We start from the raw sequence: 14,538 nt of genomic DNA on the forward strand, positions 1-14,538 counted from the left end.
AAGGGAAAAAGAGGCCGGGCACCTCAACCCCAGGGGGAGAGGGAAATTAAGGGTTGTCCGCACTCAACAGTACAGGAAGGGTATACTAAAACAGCACAATTATGCTATAGCGCTTACCAGATGTACACTGGGTTTAAAGCGCTGTCCTACTTGGGTTATTGGGTAGACAGGTCGGAGAGGGAGCCCCCGAATCCTAGTCCCCCCAGTCCCGGCAGTGGTAAATGTCACGTCTGATACCGGTATGCAAATAAAAGACAATCAGTAACATCAAAGAAACAAAAAACAATAGTATAACCAAAACAGAGGTAGAGCATATAACTGTCAGCACTGAGGGGTCTCCTCGGCTCGCCCTAAACATAGGCATGCACGAGGGAGCCCGTCACAACAGAAAAGGCATCACAGAATGGGATCCACCACCCCCCGTCCCATACCCCTAAAGTACATGCAGTCCCCGGACAAATGCATTTCTCCCTTTGGCAGATTGTCCTCTCCTTACCCCCCTCTCCCCCGTCCACGCCCCGGGGGGAAAAGGGGCAGGGAAGGGGGGAAAGGGGGAGTGGAAGGGGGGAAAGGGGGAGTGGAAGGGGGAAAGGGGGAGGGAAAGGAGGGAAGGGAAGGGTGGGAAGGGGGGAGGGAGGGGGGAAACAGGGGAGAGGGGACAAACATGCAGAAATGTCAAGTCCTTTAGCGCACTCCCACCAGCAAACACCCGGACCCCATAAATTTCAACTCCTCCCCTCCATGGTCACCACATCAAGATGAAAGAGGAGCAGCCCTGGTCGGTGCATGGAAAATCCAGCAGGCAAGGGGCTGGGGCCACCATCCCTCCATCCAACGGGAGACTTCACCCGAGCAGCAGTCCTGGGGCCCGCCAATTAGTGTCTCTCCTGCATCGCCATCGGGGGCTGTGTAGAGCATCCAGAGGGAGGCTGGGACCGCCCAAACAGTAAGGGGTAAATCCTCCAGGGGGGTCCAGAGTCACCCTGGAGGGAAGCAGTGTCTCGTACCAATAGGCTCAATAAATAAGTCATCCAGGGTCCCCGAAAGCTCCAATGGGAGATGGCACCGGAATGAAAGCCCCGTGTCCTGTCAAGTGGTGCCCCTCTGACAATGTCGTTGTGGTATATGTGGAGCATCCAGGGAGAGGCAGGGACCACCCAAAAAGTGAGGGGTAAAGCCTCCAAGGGGGACCGGTGTCAGACAGGAGGATAGCGGTGTCTTGTACAAGTTGGTTAATTAGACAAGTCATTCAGTGTGTTCCTGTGAGCAGCGGAAAGAAAGGTCGGTAAGGATTATGAATGGGTGGGGGCCAGGGAGTGCATAAAACTGCCACCAGATGACCGGGGCAGAGAGGGCAAGGGGATGAAACTCAGATCTGGTAGGTGGGGGCGGGGGTGAGGAGTGTCCCTCATATTACTCACGTTGGCCATACCTTGAAGCTGAGCGCTCTGCATACCCAGGACGTTCTTCTGTATAATCTAGCCTATCTGTATACATTAGCCTGTCTTTTGTACACATTAGTCGGTCCTCTGTATACACTAGTCTGTCTGTATACACTAGTGTATACAGATAAGCTAGATTATACAGAAGAACGTCCTGGGTATGCAGAGATGGAGGCTAGAGTGTATACAGACGGACTAGTGTATACAGAAGACCGGCTAGTTTATATAGGGAGGCTAATGTGTGCAAAAGACAGGCTAGTGTATACAAATAGGCTAGATTATAGAGAAGAACATCTTGGGTATGCAGAGAGAGAGGCTGGGTTACAAAGAGAGGCTGGTGTATGCAGACTTGCTAGTGTATACAGACGGACTAGTGTATAGAGAGGCTTGGGTATACAGAGAGCTAATGTATAAAGAGCAGCTAGTGTATACAAAAGACATCCAATGGTATACAGAGAGACTCGTGTATGCCGAAGACCGGCTAGTTTATACAGAGAGGCTAAAGTGTACAAAACACAGGCTAGATTATACAGAAGAACGTCCTGGGTATGCAGAGATGGAGGCTAGGGTATACAGAGAGAGAGACTGGGTTACACAGAGAGGCAGGAGTATGCAGACTTGCTAGTGTATACAGATGGACTAGTGTATACAGTAGACCGGCTAGTTTACACAGAGAGGCTAATCTGTACAAAAGACAGGCTAGTGTATACAGATAGGCTAGATTATACAGAAGAAGGTCCTGGTTTATGCAAGAGATGGAGGCTAGGGTATGCAGAGAGAGAGGCTTGGTTACACAGACTTGCTAGTGTATACAGACGGACTAGTGTATACAGAGGACCGGCTAGTTTATACAGAGAGTCTAATGTGTACAAAAGACAGGCAATTGTATACAGATAGGCTAGATTATACAGAAGAACGTCCTGGGTATGCAGAGATGGAGGCTAAGGTATACAGAGAGAGAGAGGCTAGAGTACGCATACTTGCTAGTGTATACAGATGGACTAGTGTATACAGAGGACCGGCTAGTTTATACAGAGAGGCTAATGTGTACAAAAGACAGGCTAGTGTATACAAATAGGCTAGATTATAGAGAAGAACGTCTTGGGTATGCAGAGATGGAGGCTGGGTTACACAGAGAGGCTAGTGTATGCAAGCTTGCTAGTGTATACAGACGGACTAGTGTATACAGTAGACCAGCTAGTTTATACAGGGAGGCTAATGTCTACAGAAGACCGGCTAGTGTATACACATAGGCTAGATTATAGAGAAGAACGTCCTGGGTATGCAGAGATGGAGGCTAAGGTATACAGAGAGAGAAGTTGAGTTACAAAGAGAGGCTAGACCGGCTACAGAGAAGCTAATTTGTACAAAAGACAGGCTAGTGTATACAGATAGGCTAGATTATACAGAGGAAGGTCCTGGGTATGCAGAGATGTAGGCTAGGGAATCCAGAGAGAGACTGTGTTACACAGAGAGGCTAGAGTATGCAGAAGACCGGCTATTTTTTTTACAGATAGACTTGTGTATACAGAAGACAGTCTGGGGAATTCAGTGAGGCTAGTGTATGCAGAGAGGCTGGGACACCGAGACTATTGTAAAAAGAAGGCAGGCTAGTGTATATAGATTACGGGCACCTGTATACAGAAGACAGAGAGGCTAGTCTATATTGAGTGGCTAGTGTACACAGAGAGATTCATGTATACAGAAAAGCTAGCGTGTAAAGAAAACAGGACTTTATTTTTTGCTAATGCAACTACTTCTGAAACATGTAAAATGCTTTTTTCATATTTTGGTGCTGTTACAAAGTGGTGTGTTGTCAGTGGTGATATCAATGTGACAGTTAATGTGGAGAACTACAACTATTCAAAATAGAGCAAAAGAGTGCTAAAGTTTATTTTGTTAAGTCATTGACTGATAGACGTTGAGTAATTGGCCATTATTGGTTTGGCAGTACATGGTTTATTTTGATGTAAGATAGTTTTATTCTCTACTTATAGCCGAGTTTTACACGACTTTATTATTAGCATTATTCGCATTATTCATATATATTATGCAGAGTGTAAGTATTGCAGTGAGACGATATTGCTTTTAAAAGATTTGTATTATTATACATAGCATTGTTAGCAGACCAATAGGACAATTTACATGGCTTAATATTGCAGAGCGTAATTTATCAGGAAAGAGATCCAAAGCGTTAGTTGCAGTAGTTTCATAAAACTGAGAAATCGTTGCATTACTCTAAATTTAAAAGTTGTTCCGGTAGCACTGAAAAGACGATATTAGATGAGTGATCTACACATTTCGTTTACTATTTCACTATACCTGCTAAATGTTAATATGTTAATATGTGCTGCGTGTAAGGTAGAAATTAGATGGTTTAGTGTGAGCTGGTTTACCAGGATTTAGAGATAGTAATCTGTTTATACTAGTAATAAATATAGCAAAATAACTATAACGAGTTTAAGTGGAAATACGTGAAATAACAGCAACAACGTGTGTAGGTTTTTATCAATCAAGTTAATTACGTGTCAGCAGCTAAATATTCTGCAATAGCAGAGATTAAGTATTGCAGTCGAAATGAGATCGGAAGCGATAGTTGCAGTAGCTCCAAAAAAACTGAGAAATCATTTCATTACTCTAAATGTAAAAGTTATCCCGAGCAATTAAACTGTTCACGGTAGCATTGCATTACTCTTAATATGTGCAGCGTGTAAAGAAGCAATAAGATGGTTTTGTATTATCCTAAAATTAGCAGTATACGTAATAAAGGTGAGTAGGTAACCTGGATTTAGACATAGCAAACTCTATAATCTAATTTAGCAAAATTAGAAAGGATAATATTGAGACAGTATATACAGGTCGAGTTTAACTGGAAATACACAAAATATCTAGCTTACCTTTACATTGTTCAATAGAGCATTGCAAAGTAATACCAAGGCAGAATGTCGGAATAGCAATTAGATGAGATGATTGCTGTAATCATGAAATATCAGCAACGCCTAGGTTTCTATCGGATGAGAAAGTATAATAACTGGCAAAGTATGACATGGCAAAGAGACAAATTGCATTAGAGATGTGAGATGGACATGAAATGTCAATCCCCATTGGTTACTTACATGTAAACGCGGCTACATACAGCAAAGTGTGAGCTAAGCAGCTAAAGGGTATTTAAGAGTAAATTGACGTAGCTTGAAAATTCCAACGTGTAAATCGTTCCATTAATTATGTTACGCACGAAGACGGCTTACACTGACTGTTTTCCGTTTCCACTGGTCATCGGCATAATGTTTCAGTAACCATGAACATTAATAGTGATAGACAGCTTACATTAGGATGTATGCATGATGTGAATGTAAAATGAATGTAAAATAGTTGCATTATGTGTTATTAATGTAATCAAACTGTATTCCTATGCTTTGCTACTGCAACCACTTCTCAATCAAGTAAACCGTCCCACTGCTTTTCTCACATTTTGCCGCGGTTAAAAAATGTGTTGCAAGTGTTATGTGTTACAAATGGTTATCAGTGTGACAGTTAATGTGGAGAAGAAGTAATACACAAAATAGAGTCAGAAAGAGAATCCTATTGCATAGAGGTAGCGAGAGATGGTTGCATTAATCTTAATGTGCAGTGTGTAAAAGGTTTTAAAAAGATGGTTTTGTGTGACTTTTGCTTTAACGTAAAATTAGCTGTAGACATTATAACTTGTTACAATGATTTAGAGATAGTAATCTCTATAAAATAATAATAATAAGTATAGCAAAACAAATTACGAAAATTTTGAGGCAGTATGTATAGGTCGAGATATAGTGAATACACAAAAGGGATCAAGGGATAGTAGCAAAGTCAAGGGATAAATGCAAAGGTACTCTATTTAACAGTAAATTGACGTAGCTTGCAAATTCCAACGTATAAAACGGGATCAAGGGATAGTAGCAAAGTCAAGGGATAAATGCAAAGGTACTCTATTTAACAGTAAATTGACGTAGCTTGCAAATACCAACGTGTAAATCGTTCCATTAATTTTGATGCTCAAGAAGACGGCTTACACTGACTGTTTTCCGTTTCCACTGGAAAGAGAATCCTATTGCATAGAGGTAGCGAAAAAGAAGTAATACAGAAAATAGAGTCAAACAGTGGAAACTTTATTTGTCATGACAGCTGATACTTGGTTGAGCAATAAAACTGTTTTATTTAGATGTAAGACTAGTTTTATTCTCTACATATAGGGTTTTCAGAGAGTTGTATAATATAGGCGACCAATAGGACATTTAAATGGCTTAATATTGTAGGGAATCCTATTGCATAGAGGTAGCGAGAGATGGTTGCATTACTCTTAATGTGTAAAGGTTTTAAAAAGATGGTTTTGTGTGAATTTTGCTTTAACGTAAAATTAGCTGTAGACATTATAACTATGGTTAGGTTTACAATGATTTAGAGTTAGTAATCTCTATAATATAATAATAAGTATAGCAAAACAAATTAGGAAAATATTGAGGCATTATATATAGGTCGAGATAAAGTGAATACACAAAAGGGATCAAGGGATAGTTGCAAAGTCAAGGGATAAATGCAAAGGTACTCTATTTAACAGTAAATTGACGTAGCTTGCAAATTCCAACGTGTAAATCGTTCCACTAATTTTGTTACGCACGAAGACGGCTTACACTGACTGTTTTCTGACTGTTTTCCGTTTCCACTGGAAAGAGAATCCTATTGCATAGAGGTAGCGAGAGATGGTTGCATATGGCAGAAAGACGGCTTATACTGCTTTTCTCACATTTTGCTGCGGTAAAAAGAAATGTTTTGTCACTGTGTTTTAACTGTGACAGATAAGGTGGAGAAAAAGAAGTAATACAGAAAATAGAGTCAAACAGTGGAAACGTTTATTTGTCATGACAGCTGAGCAATAAAACTGTTTTATTAAGATGTAAGACTAGTTTTATTCTCTACATATAGGCTTTTCAAAGAGTTGTATAATATAGGCGACCAATAGGACATTTAAATGGCTTAATATTGTAGGGAGGAAGTATCGCTGTTCAAAGGTAAGAGATTGAAAGCTTAGCTTGAAAATGGCCGAGAAATAGTTGCGTTAGTCTAAATTTAAAGGATATGCCGGTACCAATGAGAAAGCTTATATTAGACTAGTTGATCTTTGCATTACACAATCCTATTATTATTATTATTATTATTAAGATCATAGTGCAGAGAGATACTCAGTTAATGTCAGAGATACTCGGTCAATGTCAGAAAAGCAATAAAACTGTTTACATCGTTAGAGAGCTATAGTTACATTGCTCTTAGTATGTGCAGCATGTCTGGTAGCAAATGGATGGTTTTGTGAACATTTTGCATTAAGGTACAATTAGAGGTAGAACTCATGGAAGTGAATAGATTTAAGCGGATTTTGAGATAGTACTCTCCATTTCTAATAAGAAATAAAGAAAAATAAGTCAGGATGGTGTGTCAGGACTGTCACATAATCACAGTCCCGGTACAAATATGCAAAATAGAGCAAAAGAGTACATGGTTTATTTTGATGTATGATAGTTTTATTGCATGCTTGATGTGGATGATTAAAATCGTGTAGTGATCTATATTTAGCATAAGAATGAAAAGGCATAACATGGCAATGAGACAAACTCCATTAGAGATGTGAGCTAGATGAAATGATGAAATGTCTCTGTATAGCCCAGATTGTCTTCTGTTATCACTTAGCCTACCCTCTAAATTCTCTAGCCTCTCTATATACACCAGCATGTTTACACTAGCCGGTCTTCTGCATACAATAGCCTGTCTTCGATATACACTAGCCTATGTTCTGAATACACTAGCCCGTCTTCTGTCTTCTGTATGCCCTAGCCTGTCTTCTGTATACATTAGTCTCTCTGTATAAACTAGCATCTCTGTATACCCCAAACTGTCTTCTATAAAAACTTGTCTCTCTTTATAGCCTGTCTAGCCTTTCTTCTGTACACACTAGCTTCTCTGTATACACTAACCAGGCTTCTATATACAATAGCTTCACTCTATGCACTAGCCTCTCTGTATAATCTAGCCTCTCTATATACCCTAGGTAGTGTTCTGCATCTCCGTAGTGGTAGCCTCTCCGTAGAAGCCAGCCTTTATTCTGTATTCACTAGCCTTTCTTCTGTATGCTGTAGTCTTCTATATATACTAGCTTCTCTGTACACCCTTGCATCTCTGTAATACACTAAACCCTCTGTATACCACAGTTTGTCTTCTGTATACACTATACTGTAAACACTAGATAGAATACACCAGCCTGTCTTCTGTACCCACTTGAATCTCTGTATACACTACCCAGTCTTCTGTATACACTGTCAGCTTGGATGTATACCCAAGCCTGTCTTCTGTATAAACTAGTTTCTCTATATGCACTGTCCTTTCTGTATACTCTCGACCCTCTCTATACATTAACCTCTCTATATACACTAACATCTTTGTATATACTAGCCTCTCTTTAAATTAGCCTCTCTGTGTACCCCAGCCTCACTGTTTACTCTAGCATCTCTGTATACTCAAGCCTACACGAGTCTTCTGTATTCTGTATTAACTAGCCTTTCTTCTGTATGCTGTAGTCTTCTATATATACCAGCTTCTCTGTACACCCTTGCATCTCTGTAAACACTGTGTAAACTAGCCAGTCTTATGTATACACTCGCCGACTGTATACACTAGACTCTCTGAATACACTAAGCTCTATGTCTTCTGTATACACTAGACTGTAAAAACTAGCTAGAATACACCAGCCTGTCTTCTGTACCCACTAGACTCTCTGTATACACTACCCAGTCTTCTGTATAGAATGTCAGCCTTCATGTATACCCTTTCTGTATACACTATCTTCTCTATATGCACTGTCCTTTCTGTATACACTCGACTCTCTCTATACACTAACCTCTCTATATACACTAACATCTTTGTATTTGTCTTTAAACTAGCCTCTCTGTGTACCCCAGCCTCACTGTTTACTCTAGCATCTCTGTATACTCAAGCCTATCTACATACACGAAACCTGTATTCTGTATTCACTAGCCTTTCTTCTGTATGCTGTAGTCTTCTATATATACCAGCTTCTCTGTACACCCTAGCACTGTAACAGTATTACAGAAACAGAACACCAGCAATAAGGTGTATACTGTGCAGGAGGCACACAACACCGACTCTAACTTCTGCACTGCAGATGCATGTATTGCAGAAATTGAACACCAGTAATAAAGGGTAGCTTCAGGTGTGTACTGTGCAGGAGGCACATAACACCCACTGTAACAGTGCTAGGTTCCCAAGCAGTAAAGACACTGTCCCTGCCTATCGTCCTCTTTCCCTGACCACCGCAATACACTATACAAGGCCGCCGTGCTGGCGGCCTTATATAGTGTGGGGTGTGTACTAAACCCCCCGAGCTATAATTGGCCACAGGAATCCTGCCTGTGGTGAATTGTGGCTCTCCTCACACAGGATGTCACATCTGTTCTTATTATATAGAACCTATTATGCTCCTCGTAAACTTTTTCAGTTTGGCCGAACGGCCGGACGCAAGTTGCCCCCGGTGCGGGAACATGGGGGGAGACATGATGCACATGTTTTGGAGAGGCCCAAAATTGATCCGCTACTGGACAGAGGTGACAGGAACCATTGATCGGGTGGTTGGAACTTCCACCAGGATGGAGGCGAAGTATTGTCTCCTGGGATTAGTTGAAGGAGTTGGAAACCCGGGAAGTAGCCAGATGGCAGTTCTGAGATGCCTATTTCAGGCAAGGAAACTGATTGCCCAACCCTGCTTAGCCTCCAATGTTGGCAATGACTTGGTTTTTTTCGCTTGTTTCCCAAGATGACCATGTTGGCGTTTGTCAAGATGGTTGAGAGTGCCCGAAGAGATCGCCTATGGCCCCATCACCTTGAAAGTGCCTGATCTTGTCTGATCTCGGAGGCTAAGCATTGTCGGGCCTGATTAGTAACTGGATGGGAGACCAACTGGGAATACCAGGTGCCGTAGGATTCTTTTTATGTTGTTGGCGTTGACATGTTTTTTTTTTTCCGCTTGTTTCCCAAGGTGATCATCTTGGCATTTGTCAAGAGGGCTGAGAGTGCCCAAAGAAATCTCCTACGGCCACATTCCCCTGAAAGCGCCCGATCTCATCTGATCTCAGAGGCTAAGCAGGGTCCGTAGGAATCTTTTTATATTGTTGGCTTTGACCTGTTTTTCTTTCGCTTGTTTCCCAAGGTGACCATTTTAGCATCAGTCAAGAGTTTTGAGTATGTCCCAAAGCGTTCGCCTGAGGTCACATCACCCTGAAAGCGCCCGATCTCAGAGGCTAAGCAGGGTCTGGGTCAGATGGGAGACCGCCAGGGTCTATGTTGTTGGCGTTGACCTTTTTTTTTTCACTTGTTTCCCAAGATAACCATCTTGGTATTTGTCAAGAGGGTTGAGAGTGTCTAAATAGAACACCTATGGCCACATCACCCTGAAAGCGCACAATCTCATCTGATCTCGGAGGCCTAGCAGTGTACGGCCTGGTTAATACCTGTATGGGAGACCATCTGTGAATACCAGGTGCCGTAGGCTTCTTTTTATGTTGTTGGCGTTTACCTGTTTATTTTCGCTTGTTTCCCAAGGTGACCATCTTGGCGTTTAACAAGAGGGTTGAAAGTGCCCAAAGAGATCATCTACGGCCCCATCACCCTGAAAGCGCCCAATCTCATCTGATCTCAGAGGCTAAACAGTGTCGGGCCTGGTTAGTACCTGGATGGGAGACCGCCTGGAAATACCAGGTGCCATAGGCTACTTTTTTTGTTGTTGGCTTTGAACTGTTTTTTTCGCTTGTTTCTCAAGGCGACCATCTTGGCGTTTGTCAAGAGGGTTGGGCGTGTCTTGAAGAGAACGCTTACGGCCACATCACCCTGAAAGCACCCGATCTCGTCTGATTTCAGAGGCTTAGCAGCATCAGGCCTGGTTAGTACCTGAATGGGAGACTGCCTGGGAAGACCAGGTGACATAGAAGGATCTGGCCTGGTTAGTGTCTTGATTGGGAGATCGCCTGGGAATTCCGGATGCCGTAGGCTTCTTTTTATGTTGTTGGCTTTGACCTGTTTTTTTTCCCTTGTTTCCCAAGGTGACCATCTTGGCATTTGTCAAGAGGGTTGAGAGTGCACAAAGAAATTGCCTACGGGCACAACACCCTGAAAGCGCCCAATCTCGTTTGGTCTCAGAGGCTAAGCAGGGTTGGGCCTGGTTTGTACCTGGATGGGAGACCGCCTGGGTTTTCCAGATGCCGCAGGCTTCTTTTTATGTTGTTGGCGTTGACTTGTTTTTTTTGTTTGTTTCCCAAGGTGACCATCTTGGCGTTTGTCAAGAGGGTTGAGCGTGCATTTGATCTCAGAGGCTAAGCAGGGTTGGGACATGGTTAGTACATGGATGGGAGACCGCCTGGGATTTCTCGATGCCATAGGCTTTAGTTTTAAGTTGTTGACATTGACTTATTTTTTTAATTTTTATTATTCTTTTATTAAGTAGAACAACATAAATATAACAGTCAACCATACAGCATGAGCCAGGGTCACAATTACATGCTAACAAAAAATAGGCAGCCAAATAACTCTGGGTTCTCAGAGGGGAGTCCTACAGTTTCATGCAAAAAATAGAGAAACCCCACCTCCGACATGTAGTACAGTATAACTAGTGCAACTCCGTTCGGACAAATGTAATCATGGAGAACAACTGGGACCACAGCGAGCCAGCTTATCATGACCTACGTGAACCAGAGTAAAATATGAGCCGGTCATGTCCAGAACCCTGGGGTTCTTCTGGGTCCCGAAGGCTAGTAAGGAGACAAGGCATAGTCAAAAGGGAGGACGGGGGAAGAAGAGAGTGCAAAGACGGAGAGAGAGGAGGTGGGGGGATGGCGGCGGGGAAAAAAAAGAAAAATAAAGACAAAAAGGGAGGGGGGGAATGCCACCCAGGGCAGACATGGCCTACGTAGGTAAACGTTAGATGTTCAGTCGTTTTCTGGGACGGAGGCACTGCTCACCTCCTGAATGTAGTCTCGCGTAACAGTAAAATACCTCCAGGGCCTCCATGTAACACTAAATGCCTCTTCAGTGTTGTGAAGGGTGGCGGTCAATTCTTCCATCCGGAGAATATGATTGACTTTGGAATACCACAGCACCTTGGATGGGGGCTGAGGCTGCCTCCACAGTGCGGGAATGCAGGCCCGGGCGGCATTCAGGAGGTGCATCGTGAGGGTTTTTTTGTATTTTCGAACAGGCTGTTCGGTCAAGTGTAGAAGGCACACTACTGGGAACCCAAAAGTTCCTCAAGGTCGGGCATGCCCAGAAAAGGTGTCCCATGGTCCCCATATCTGAATTTCACCTCCAACAAACATCCGGGATCGATCTATCCATTTTATTCAGAAGGTATGGGACTCTATACCAGCGTGAGACTATCTTGTATCGTGATATTGGTTTGCGATGGAAGCTTTATGTACTAAGGTCAGGATCTTCCCTATCTGTTGTGGGGTAAATGTGATGCCAAAATCCCTCTCCCATTTGTGGATAAATGGTGGGGGTTGACTCCTCCTCCTGACTACTCAATAGGTTGTACAGGAGGGAGAGGGTGTGTCGCACAGGTTCCCTTTTGTGACAGATGGATTCATAGGGTGTCAGGTCTCTAGGAGTGTAGGGGGCCCTTTGTATGGCCAGAAGAAAGTGACGAAGTTGATAAGCACTAAACAAGTCAAGCGGAGGGTCAGAAAGCTCGGCGACAGTTTGCGTGGTCGGGAGCCCTCCCGTGGGCCACATCTCTCCCAGACGCTGTTTCCCCACCACTGTCAACTGTCGCAGTTTCTTGTTGGTAAATCCCGGTGGGAAGTCTGGATTACCTATAACCGGAGTCATTGGTGATGGCAGGGGAGCAATGTGTGTGCAGCGGAACAACCTCCGCACAACAGCCAACGTAGCTCCCACTACGGGGTGACCTCTGAGGTCTTTTGGTAGGGAGGACAGGAGCCACGGGGAGGTCAATAGGGGAATGGATCCATCCTCAATCTCCATCTCCACCCCCTGCTTGTGTGGGCCATTACAATGCCAATCAACGACTCTCGCTAGCAGAGTCACTCTGTAGTATTGTCTGAGATCTGGGAGACCCAGACCCCCCTTGTCCTTTGGTCTGGCAAGCAATTGCAAATGGGCTTTGGGCAGTTTGCGCGCCCAAATAAAGTCCCGGAGCAGCAGCTGCAGTTGTCTGAAAAAAATTGGGGGTAACCGGATCGGTAATGTCTGGAACATGTATAAGATCCGAGGGAGGGCCATCATTTTGAATGCATTACAGCGCCCGAACCAGGTCAGTGTTAAAGCATGCCAGTTTCCCAAATCAGATTTCAGTCTATCCAGGAGAGGGACAAAATTAAGCAGGTACAATTGCGCTAAATCCGCTGCGATGTCAACGCCCAGTTAACGTATAGATTTTTCAGCCCAGTAGAATGGAAAAGAGGAGCGGAGCCTCTTGGCCTCACCATCCGGAACCGATATATTCAATACATATAGGCTGCCGTGTCGCTGTAGAGACGCAAGTATTTTGGGAAGCAAAATGTGTGGATTGGAGACGGAAAAAATTAGATCGTCAGCGTACGCCGCAATTTTGTGGTGTGCCGAGGGTTTGGATATGCCAGTAATATTCGGGTCATTCCAAACGTGACACATAAGTGGTTCCAGTGTCAGAATTAAAATTAGGGGAGACAGAGGGCACCCCTGCCTCGTCCCATTAGTGATGGGGAAAGAGTCCGAGCACCACTCGGTCACCCGTACCGCTGCCGATGGCGTGGAGTAAAGCGACATTTCCCAGCTCATCATGTTGGGGCCAAGACCTATATGTTCCAGGGTGGCCTGCATAAAGTGCCAGGCCACCCTGTCAAAGGCCTTCTCCGCGTCCGTTGACAACATAAGCAAGGGCCTTCCCTGTACATGCGCTGCATGGATTAAATTGAGGACTCGGGCCGTATTGTCTCTAGCTTCCGACTTATTTTTATTTTTTTGCTTGTTTCCCAAGGTGACCATCTTGGCGTTTGTCAAGAGGGTTGAAAGTGCCTGAAGAGATTGCCTACGGGCACATCACCCTGAAAGCACCCGATCTCGTTTGATGTTGGAGGCTAATAGAGTCGGGCCTTGTTAGTACCTGGATTGGAGAACGCCTGGGAATACCAGGTGTCGTAGACTTCTTTTTATGTTGTTGGCGTTGACCTGTTTTTTTTTCGCTTATTTCCCAAAGTGACCATCTTGGTGTTTGTCAAGAGGGTTGAGAGTGCCTGAAGAGATTGCCTATGGCCACATCACTCTGAAAGCACCCAATCTCGTCTGATCTTGGAGGCTAAGAAGAGTCGGGCCTGGTTAGTACCTGGATGGGAGACCACCTGGGATTACCAGTTATTGTAGGCTTCTTTTTATGTTGTTGGCGTTGATTCGTTTTCTTTTTTTTGCTTGTTTCCCAAGGTGACCATCTTGGCATTTGTCAAGAGGGTTGAGAGTGCCCAAAGAGATCGCTTACAGCAGCATCACCCTGAAAGAGCCCTATCTCTTCTCTTTTCTGAGGCTAAGAAGGGTTGGGCCTAGTTAGTACCTGGATGGGAGATGGCGTTGGAATACCAGGTGCCGTATTCTTCTTTTTATGTTGTTGACATTGACCTGTTTTTTTTTCACTTGTTTCCCAAGGTGACCATCTTGGCATTTGTCAAGAGGGTTGAGAGTGCCCGAAGAGATCACCTACGGCCCCATCACCCTGAAAGCGCCCAATCTCGTCTGATCTCGGATGCTAAACAGTGTCGGGCCTGGTTAGTACCTGGATGGGAGACCGCCTGGGAATACCAGGTGCCATAGGCTTCTGTTTTTTTTTTTTTTTATTTAGTAGTATGCGACATACAATGCAAAGGCAACTTCACAGAATGTGTGATACAAATAGTTACAAACAAACAATCATATTGCATGGATATCAGAGCCAATGGTAAGAAGTCTGAGGAGAATAGCACGTGTACAGCTTTGCGGTCATATCAAGATGAGATTAAAGCTCCATCTCGTTGGGATC

The 14,538-nt window shown here is 43.8% G+C and overlaps 4 pseudogenes; all 4 read left to right on the plus strand.

Annotated features, from left to right (window-relative positions):
• Nucleotides 1–9,346: 9,346 nt before the first annotated feature.
• LOC143936816 (5S ribosomal RNA) lies at nt 9,347–9,465 on the plus strand (annotated as a pseudogene).
• A 666-nt stretch (nt 9,466–10,131) lies between these two features.
• On the plus strand, nt 10,132–10,250 carry LOC143936621 (5S ribosomal RNA; annotated as a pseudogene).
• A 3,526-nt stretch (nt 10,251–13,776) lies between these two features.
• LOC143937482 (5S ribosomal RNA) lies at nt 13,777–13,895 on the plus strand (annotated as a pseudogene).
• Nucleotides 13,896–14,217: 322 nt separating this feature from the next.
• LOC143937299 (5S ribosomal RNA) lies at nt 14,218–14,336 on the plus strand (annotated as a pseudogene).
• The last annotated feature ends 202 nt before the right edge of the window (nt 14,337–14,538 follow it).

This window comes from Lithobates pipiens, unplaced genomic scaffold (genome assembly GCF_037356315.1).
Source record: "Lithobates pipiens isolate NorthernLeopardFrog02 unplaced genomic scaffold, aLitPip1_a1.2 Scaffold_28, whole genome shotgun sequence".
Lineage (NCBI taxonomy): Eukaryota > Metazoa > Chordata > Amphibia > Anura > Ranidae > Lithobates > Lithobates pipiens.